General features: G+C 54.8%; 1 non-coding gene across 1 annotated transcript in view; it reads left to right on the top strand.

Annotated features, from left to right (window-relative positions):
- Positions 1 to 9,559: 9,559 nt before the first annotated feature.
- Positions 9,560 to 10,000, top strand: part of LOC143243510 (small subunit ribosomal RNA) — a 1,803-nt gene continuing 1,362 nt past the window's right edge. The window contains exon 1 of the ribosomal RNA XR_013024634.1: positions 9,560 to 10,000. This exon is cut by the window's right edge and continues 1,362 nt beyond it. This is a non-coding gene — a ribosomal RNA (small subunit ribosomal RNA).

Below are 10,000 nucleotides of genomic sequence, written 5' to 3'. Positions count from 1 at the left end.
TACGTCTAGGCGCAGCCGTTGCGAAAAGTGCACGAAAGGTTGGCGGCGGGACCTTCGATTCGTCGTCCCTAGAGGATACGGTCGGCATTTCGAACACCTGCTCCCGCCGAGTACACGCATTGGCCTCGGTACAAGTCGAACAGAGTCTCAGAGCATGTGCCAGCGATTGGGAAATTTAAACACCCGCGCCCGCCGCCTACCGACGGGGGAACCGATTTTCTCGATCTGTTTCGCGCGTGCGTGGTCCAACAGCAGCTTGCTCCAACGGGTCGGACGTCTAGACGCAGCCGTTGCGAAAAGTGCCCGAAAGGTTGGCGGCGGGACCTTCGATTCTTCGTCCCTAGAGGATACGGTCGGCATTTCGAACACCTGCTCCCGCCGAGTACACGCATTGGCCTCGGTACAAGTCGAACAGAGTCTCAGAGCATGTGCCAGCGATTGGGAAATTTAAACACCCGCGCCCGCCGCCTACCGACGGGGGAACCGATTTTCTCGGTCTGTTTCGCGCGTGCGTGTTCTAACAGCCGCTTGCTCCAACGGGTCGGACGTCTAGACGCAGCCGTTGCGAAAAGTGCCCGAAAGGTTGGCGGCGGGACCTTCGATTCGTCGTCCCTAGAGGATACGGTCGGCATTTCGAACACCTGCTCCCGCCGAGTACACGCATTGGCCTCGGTACAAGTCGAACAGAGTCTCAGAGCATGTGCCAGCGAGCGGGAAATTTAAACACCCGCACCCGCCGCCTACCGACGGGGGAACCCATTTTCTCGGCCTCTTTCGCGCGTGCGTGGTCGAACAGCAGCTTGCTCCAACGGGTCGGACGTCTAGACGCAGCCGTTGCAAAAGTGCCCGAAAGGTTGGCGGCGGGTCCTTCGATTCGTCGTCCCTAGAGGATGTGGACGGCATTTCGATCACCTGCTCCCGCCGAGTACACGCATTGGCCTCGGTACAAGTCGAACAGAGTCTCAGAGCATGTGCCAGCGATTGGGAAATTTAAACACCCGCGCCCGCCGCCTACCGACGGGGGAACCGATTTTCTCGGTCTGTTTCGCGCGTGCGTGGTCCAACAGCAGCTTGCTCCAACGGGTCGGACGTCTAGACGCAGCCGTTGCGAAAAGTGCCCGAAAGGTTGGCGGCGGGTCCTTCGATTCGTCGTCCCTAGAGGATACGGTCGGCATTTCGAACACCTGCTCCCGCCGAGTACACGCATTGGCCTCGGTACAAGTCGAACAGAGTCTCAGAGCATGTGACAGCGATTGGGAAATTTAAACACCCGCGCCCGCCGCCTACCGACGGGGGAACCGATTTTCTCGGTCTGTTTCGCGCGTGCGTGGTCCAACAGCAGCTTGCTCCAACGGGTCGGACGTCTAGACGCAGCCGTTGCGAAAAGTGCCCGAAAGGTTGGCGGCGGGTCCTTCGATTCGTCGTCCCTAGAGGATACGGTCGGCATTTCGAACACCTGCTCCCGCCGAGTACACGCATTGGCCTCGGTACAAGTCGAACAGAGTCTCAGAGCATGTGCCAGGGATTGGGAAATTTAAACACCCGCGCCCGCCGCCTACCGACGGGGGAACCGATTTTCTCGGTATGTTTCGCGCGTGCGTGGTCTAACAGCCGCTTGCTCCAACGGGTCGGACGTCTAGACGCAGCCGTTGCGAAAAGTGCCCGAAAGGTTGGCGGCGGGACCTTCGATTCGTCGTCCCTAGAGGATACGGTCGGCATTTCGAACACCTGCTCCCGCCGAGTACACGCATTGGCCTCGGTACAAGTCGAACAGAGTCTCAGAGCATGTGCCAGCGATTGGGAAATTTAAACACCCGCGCCCGCCGCCTACCGACGGGGGAACCGATTTTCTCGGTCTGTTTCGCGCGTGCGTGGTCTAACAGCAGCTTGCTCCAACGGGTCGGACGTCTAGACGCAGCCGTTGCGAAAAGTGCCCGAAAGGTTGGCGGCGGGACCTTCGATTCGTCGTCCCTAGAGGATACGGTCGGCATTTCGAACACCTGCTCCCGCCGAGTACACGCATTGGCCTCGGTACAAGTCGAACAGAGTCTCAGAGCATGTGCCAGCGATTGGGAAATTTAAACACCCGCGCCCGCCGCCTACCGACGGGGGAACCGATTTTCTCGGTCTGTTTCGCGCGTGCGTGGTCTAACAGCCGCTTGCTCCAACGGGTCGGACGTCTAGACGCAGCCGTTGCGAAAAGTGCCCGAAAGGTTGGCGGCGGGACCTTCGATTCGTCGTCCCTAGAGGATACGGTCGGCATTTCGAACACCTGCTCCCGCCGAGTACACGCATTGGCCTCGGTACAAGTCGAACAGAGTCTCAGAGCATGTGCCAGCGAGCGGGAAATTTAAACACCCGCACCCGCCGCCTACCGACGGGGGAACCCATTTTCTCGGCCTCTATCGCGCGTGCGTGGTCGAACAGCAGCTTGCTCCAACGGGTCGGACGTCTAGACGCAGCCGTTGCAAAAAGTGCCCGAAAGGTTGGCGGCGGGTCCTTCGATTCGTCGTCCCTAGAGGATGTGGACGGCATTTCGATCACCTGCTCCCGCCGAGTACACGCATTGGCCTCGGTACAAGTCGAACAGAGTCTCAGAGCATGTACCAGCGATTGGGAAATTTAAACACCCGCGCCCGCCGCCTACCGACGGGGGAATCCATTTTCTCGGGCTGTTTCGCGCGTGCGTGGTCAAACAGCAGCTTTCTCCAACGGGACGTACGTCTAGGCTCAGCCGTTGCGAAAAGTGCCCAAAAGGTTGGCGGCGGTTCCTTCGATTCGTCGTCCCTAGAGGATATCGCCGGTATTTCGATCACCTGCTCCCGCCGAGTGCCCGCAGTTTCTTTGTGCCCTTCGGACAGATACCCGGTGGAACACGCTACGACGAGTTCGACGGTACTTAGGGTAGCCACGCGGAACTCTCCCGCATAAGCTCTCGCCTTTACCGCACATAGAAAGGCCGTACTATTGAGTAGTGATGGCATTAAATGTAGTTTCCTTCTATATATATAGGGGACTGGTGAGGCTTGACTGTCATCGACGATGGACGTAGCGTAAGCGTTATCGGCATGTCACCGAACAGAGGGTAGCCACGCGGAACTCTCCCGCATAAGCTTTCGCCTTTACCGCACATAGAAAAGCCGTACTTTTGAGTAGTGATGGCATTAAATGTAGTTTCCTTCTATATATATAGGGGACTGGTGAGCTTGACTGGAATCGACGATGGACGTAGCGTAAGCGTTATCGGCATGTCAGCAGGCTGTTGGCGGCAGGACTGTCGATTCGACTACCGGCACCCGCCGCCTACCGAGGTTATCGTCGGCATTTCGATTACCGGCTCCCGCCGAGTTCCCGCAGTTTCTTTCTGCCCTTCGGACAGATAGGCGGTGGAACACGCTACGACGAGTTCGACGGTACTTAGGGTAGCCACGCGGAACTCTCCCGCATAAGCTCTCGCCTTTACCGCACATAGAAAAGCCGTACTTTTGAGTAGTGATGGCATTAAATGTAGTTTCCTTCTATATATATAGGGGACTGGTGAGCTTGACTGGAATCGACGATGGACGTGGCGTAAGCGTTATCGGCATGACACCAGGCTGTTGGCGGCAGGACTGTCGATTCGACTACCGGCACCCGCCGCCTACCGAGGTTATCGTCGGCATTTCGATTACCGGCTCCCGCCGAGTTCCCGCAGTTTCTTTCTGCCCTTCGGACAGATAGGCGGTGGAACACGCTACGACGAGTTCGACGGTACTTAGGGTAGCCACGCGGAACTCTCCCGCATAAGCTCTCGCCTTTACCGCACATAGAAAAGCCGTACTTTTGAGTAGTGATGGCATTAAATGTAGTTTCCTTCTATATATAAGGGGGACTGGTGGGCTTGACTGGAATCGACGATGGACGTGGCGTAAGCGTTATCGGCATGTCAGCAGGCTGTTGGCGGCAGGACTGTCGATTCGACTACCGGCACCCGCCGCCTACCGAGGTTATCGTCGGCATTTCGATTACCGGCTCCCGCCGAGTTCCCGCAGTTTCTTTCTGCCCTTCGGACAGATAGGCGTTGGAACACGCTACGACGAGTTCGACGGTACTTCGGGTACCCACGCGGAACTCTCCCGCATAAGCTCTCGCCTTTACCGCACATAGAAAAGCCGTACTTTTGAGTAGTGATGGCATTAAATGTAGTTTCCTTCTATATATATAGGGGACTGGTGAGGCTTGACTGGAATCGACGATGGACGTGGCGTAAGCGTTATCGGCATGTCAGCAGGCTGTTGGCGGCAGGACTGTCGATTCGACTACCGGCACCCGCCGCCTACCGAGGTTATCGTCGGCATTTCGATTACCGGCTCCCGCCGAGTTCCCGCAGTTTCTTTCTGCCCTTCGGTCAGATAGGCGGTGGAACACGCTACGACGAGTTCGACGGTACTTCGGGTACCCACGCGGAACTCTCCCGCATAAGCTCTCGCCTTTACCGCACATAGAAAAGCCGTACTTTTGAGTAGTGATGGCATTAAATGTAGTTTCCTTCTATATATAGGGGACTGGTGAGGCTTGACTGGAATCGACGATGGACGTGGCGTAAGCGTTATCGGCATGTCAGCAGGCTGTTGGCGGCAGGACTGTCGATTCGACTACCGGCACCCGCCGCCTACCGAGGTTATCGTCGGCATTTCGATTACCGGCTCCCGCCGAGTTCCGCAGTTTCTTTCTGCCCTTCGGACAGATAGGCGGTGGAACACGCTACGACGAGTTCGACGGTACTTCGGGTACCCACGCGGAACTCTCCCGCATAAGCTCTCGCCTTTACCGCACATAGAAAAGCCGTACTTTTGAGTAGTGATGGCATTAAATGTAGTTTCCTTCTATATATAGGGGACTGGTGAGGCTTGACTGGAATCGACGATGGACGTGGCGTAAGCGTTATCGGCATGTCAGCAGTCTGTTGGCGGCAGGACTGTCGATTCGACTACCGGCACCCGCCGCCTACCGAGGTTATCGTCGGCATTTCGATTACCGGCTCCCGCCGAGTTCCCGCAGTTTCTTTCTGCCCTTCGGACAGATTGGCGGTGGAACACGCTACGACGAGTTCGACGGTACTTAGGGTACCCACGCGGAACTCTCCCGCATAAGCTCTCGCCTTTACCGCACATAGAAAAGCCGTACTTTTGAGTAGTGATGGCATTAAATGTAGTTTCCTTCTATATATAGGGGACTGGTGAGGCTTGACTGGAATCGACGATGGACGTGGCGTAAGCGTTATCGGCATGTCAGCAGGCTGTTGGCGGCAGGACTGTCGATTCGACTACCGGCACCCGCCGCCTACCGAGGTTATCGTCGGCATTTCGATTACCGGCTCCCGCCGAGTTCCCGCAGTTTCTTTCTGCCCTTCGGACAGATAGGCGGTGGAACACGCTACGACGAGTTCGACGGTACTTCGGGTACCCACGCGGAACTCTCCCGCATAAGCTCTCGCCTTTACCGCACATAGAAAAGCCGTACTTTTGAGTAGTGATGGCATTAAATGTAGTTTCCTTCTATATATAGGGGACTGGTGAGGCTTGACTGGAATCGACGATGGACGTGGCGTAAGCGTTATCGGCATGTCAGCAGGCTGTTGGCGGCAGGACTGTCGATTCGACTACCGGCACCCGCCGCCTACCGAGGTTATCGTCGGCATTTCGATTACCGGCTCCCGCCGAGTTCCCGCAGTTTCTTTCTGCCCTTCGGACAGATTGGCCGTGGAACACGCTACGACGAGTTCGACGGTACTTCGGGTACCCACGCGGAACTCTCCCGCATAAGCTCTCGCCTTTTACCGCACATAGAAAAGCCGTACTTTTGAGTAGTGATGGCATTAAATGTAGTTTCCTTCTATATATAGGGGACTGGTGAGCTTGACTGGAATCGACGATGGACGTGGCGTAAGCGTTATCGGCATGTCAGCAGGCTGTTGGCGGCAGGACTGTCGATTCGACTACCGGCACCCGCCGCCTACCGAGGTTATCGTCGGCATTTCGATTACCGGCTCCCGCCGAGTTCCCGCAGTTTCTTTCTGCCCTTCGGACAGATTGGCGGTGGAACACGCTACGACGAGTTCGACGGTACTTCGGGTACCCACGCGGAACTCTCCCGCATAAGCTCTCGCCTTTACCGCACATAGAAAAGCCGTACTTTTGAGTAGTGATGGCATTAAATGTAGTTTCCTTCTATATATAGGGGACTGGTGAGGCTTGACTGGAATCGACGATGGACGTGGCGTAAGCGTTATCGGCATGTCAGCAGGCTGTTGGCGGCAGGACTGTCGATTCGACTACCGGCACCCGCCGCCTACCGAGGTTATCGTCGGCATTTCGATTACCGGCTCCCGCCGAGTTCCCGCAGTTTCTTTCTGCCCTTCGGACAGATTGGCCGTGGAACACGCTACGACGAGTTCGACGGTACTTCGGGTACCCACGCGGAACTCTCCCGCATAAGCTCTCGCCTTTTACCGCACATAGAAAAGCCGTACTTTTGAGTAGTGATGGCATTAAATGTAGTTTCCTTCTATATATATAGGGGACTGGTGAGGCTTCACTGGCATCGACGATGGACGTAGCCAGGGTGTTGGCGGCAGAATTGCTTGTAGTCTGTGCGGGAGCTACCCGTAGTCATTGCGGCAAGGGTTCGGGCTGTTGAAGGGGAAACCTTCGGTTTGACGTCCTTCGAGTCTCCCGTCGGACTATCGTTCAAACGTTGCCGCCGACTAACCCCAATGGCCTCATTGACTCTAGGAGAGATTCGCGATCGATCACGCGACGCGTCCGTTGGCGGGGTTGTGGAGGACGATCCGGACACTGCCCGGTAGTTTTAGGACGTTACGTGTACCTTTTTCGCTCAAAACTGAGGACCAATTTGACGCAACTCAGGGTTGCGATGCGGAACTTGCCCGCATAGGCTCTCGCCTTTTACCGCACTTTCAAATGCCGTACTAATGGGTTCTGATGGCATTAAATGTAGTTTCCTTCTATATATAGGGAGCATAGTCTGTCTGAAACGGACTTCAAAGGAGGCGGCTTTAAGAAATTTTCTCCCGTGTAGAGTGATGCCAAAGCGGCATTGATGTGAGGCGAGTTCGGTGAAATTTGGAAAGTGGGAGGAAATGGCAAAATCAGTTTGATAGTTAGAAACGTTGTTTTTCAGCGTTCATTTTCACCACTTTTTCACTCAAAACTGAGGACCAATTTGACGCAACTCAGGGTTGCGATGCGGAACTTGCCCGCATAGGCTCTCGCCGTTTACCGCACTTTCAAATGCCGTACTAATGGGTTCTGATGGCATTAAATGTAGTTTCCTTCTCTATATAGGGGGCATAGTCTGTCTGAGACGGACCTGAAAGGGAGTACGACTTTAAGAAATTTTCTCCCGTATAGAGTGATGCCAAAGACGGCATGGATGTGAGGAGAGTTCGGTGAAATTTGGAAAGTGGGAGGAAATGGCAAAATCAGTTTGATAGTTAGAAACGTTGTTTTCAGCGTTCATTTTCACCACTTTTCACTCAAAACTGAGGACCAATTTGACGCAACTCAGGGTAGCGATGCGGAACTATTCCTTGGTCCCTTGCCTTTACCGCACTTTCAAATGCCGTACTAATGGGTTCTGATGGCATTAAATGTAGTTTCCTTCTCTATATATAGGGGCATAGTCTGTCTGAGACAGGATTGTAACATTGTGTTGAGCCTCCTCTCACCTTTTAACCCGGCGTGCCCGGGACCTGTGAGCTGGTCACGGCCCGTTTCCACACAGGTGGTGAGTACTAGCGAAAACGACTGCCGATAGTGTTAAGAAATGGCCGAACAAACAATGTAAGAGGCCGAGAGATTGAATGAACAAACGTAATGGTGGATTGAAACAATATATTGGAGCGAAAAGAATGTTGCGAGAGTGATGGTTTTAAGAACACTGTGCGGCGTTTTCCTAGTAAGTTTGTCGTTCTACCCGTCTCGGTGGATTCGGCACCACCTGTAACGGTGGTTTTTGACGTGCCTCGGTGGAAGAGGTTACTGTCGTAAAATATATGGGTAGCTGTTTCCCGTTCCCTCTCGGTCCGTGCGGGGATAAAAGCAGTACGTGCGTTCGACCGCACGCCTACGAGTTAATCCGGCGATTAGCGGTCTCAGTCAGAGACACACGGGATGCTGGACCCGCAGCGTGCTCTGCACGAGCGTTGAATTTCAGCATGTCAAACCAAGGGTCCGGCGGCTCTTCCCTTTCACGGGGCATGTTATTTACGGTGACTGTTTCCCTTTCCATCTCGTTCCGGCGGGGATAAAAGCAGTACGTGCGTTCGACCGCCGCGCCTACGAGTTAATCCGGCGATTAGCCGGTCTCAGTCAGAGACACACGGGATGCTGGACCCGCAGCGTGCTCTGCACGAGTCGTTGAATTTCAGCTTGTCAAACCAAGGGTCCGAGCGGCCCTTCCCTTTCACGGGGCATGTTATTTACGGTGACTGTTTCCCTTTCCCTCTCGGTCCGAGCGGGGATAAAAGCAGTACGTGCGTTCGACCGCACGCCTACGAGTTAATCCGGCGATTAGCCGGTCTCAGTCAGAGACACACGGGATGCTGGACCCGCAGCGTGCTCTGCACGAGTCGTTGAATTTCAGCTTGTCAAACCAAGGGTCCGAGCGGCCCTTCCCTTTCACGGGCATGTTATTTACGGTGACTGTTTCCCTTTCCTCTCGGTCGAGTGGGGATAAAAGCAGTACGTGCGTTCGACCGCACCCTACGTGTTAATCCGAGCGATTAGCCGGTCTCAGTCAGAGACACACGGGATGCTGGACCCGCAGCGTGCTCTGCACGAGTCGTTGAATTTCAGCTTGTCAAACCAAGGGTCCGAGCGGCCCTTCCCTTTCACGGGCATGTTATTTACGGTGACTGTTTCCCTTTCCCTCTCGGTCGGCGCGGGATAAAAGCAGTACGTGCGTTCGACCGCCGCGCCTACGAGTTAATCGGCGATTAGCCAGTCTCAGTCAGAGACACACGGGATGCTGGACCCGCAGCGTGCTCTGCACGAGCCGTTGAATTTCAGCATGTCAAACCAAGGGTCCGAGCGGCTCTTCCCTTTCACGGGGCACGTGAAGAACGGTGACTGTTTCCCTTTCCTCTCGGTCCGGCGGGGATAAAAGCAGTACGTGCGTTCGACCGCGCGCGTACGAGTTAATCCGGCGATTAACGATTGTCTTTGTTACGAAAGACGTTCTGTTCCCACTGCTGATGCGACGAGTTTCGGGTAACCATGCCGAGACATCGGAATATGCATCATTTTCGATATAGCTTAGTGTGGGTTGAGCTGTCCTCGAAGGTCGGTTCTTCCTGATACGCCCTAGTTTGTTTCGTTTTATCGGAACTGTTGTTTTGGAGAACTCGTACTCTAGAGTGTGTAAGAGGTCTGTCTCGTGATTGGTGACACGAAGTAGACAGAGAACGGCAGGCGTGTATCTAGCCACGCGTCTGCCGATTCGAGAGTGGTGTTTCTACTCGCCGTTGGGCGGGTGGCTTGCACCGAACGAGAAAAGATACCTGGTTGATCCTGCCAGTAGTCATATGCTTGTCTCAAAGATTAAGCCATGCATGTCTAAGTACATGCCGAAATAAGGTGAAACCGCGAATGGCTCATTATCCAGCCGTTGTTCCTTAGATCGTACTTTCCTACTTGGATAACTGTGGTAATTCTAGAGCTAATACATGCAACAAAGCTCCGACCTCACGGGACGAGCGCATTTATTAGACCAAGACCAATCGGACCTCGGTCCGCAAATGATGGTGACTCTGGATAACTTTTGGCTGATCGCACGGTCTAGCACCGGCGACGCATCTTTCAAGTGTCTGCCTTATCAACTGTCGATGGTAGGTTATGCGCCTACCATGGTCGTAACGGGTAACGGGGAATCAGGGTTCGATTCGGAGAGGGAGCCTGAGAAACGGCTACCACATCCAAGGAAGGCAGCAGGCGCGCAA

This window comes from Tachypleus tridentatus, unplaced genomic scaffold (genome assembly GCF_004210375.1).
Source record: "Tachypleus tridentatus isolate NWPU-2018 unplaced genomic scaffold, ASM421037v1 Hic_cluster_2, whole genome shotgun sequence".
Classification (NCBI taxonomy): Eukaryota; Metazoa; Arthropoda; class Merostomata; order Xiphosura; family Limulidae; genus Tachypleus; species Tachypleus tridentatus.
This window is presented reverse-complemented; position numbering and strand designations above follow the sequence as displayed.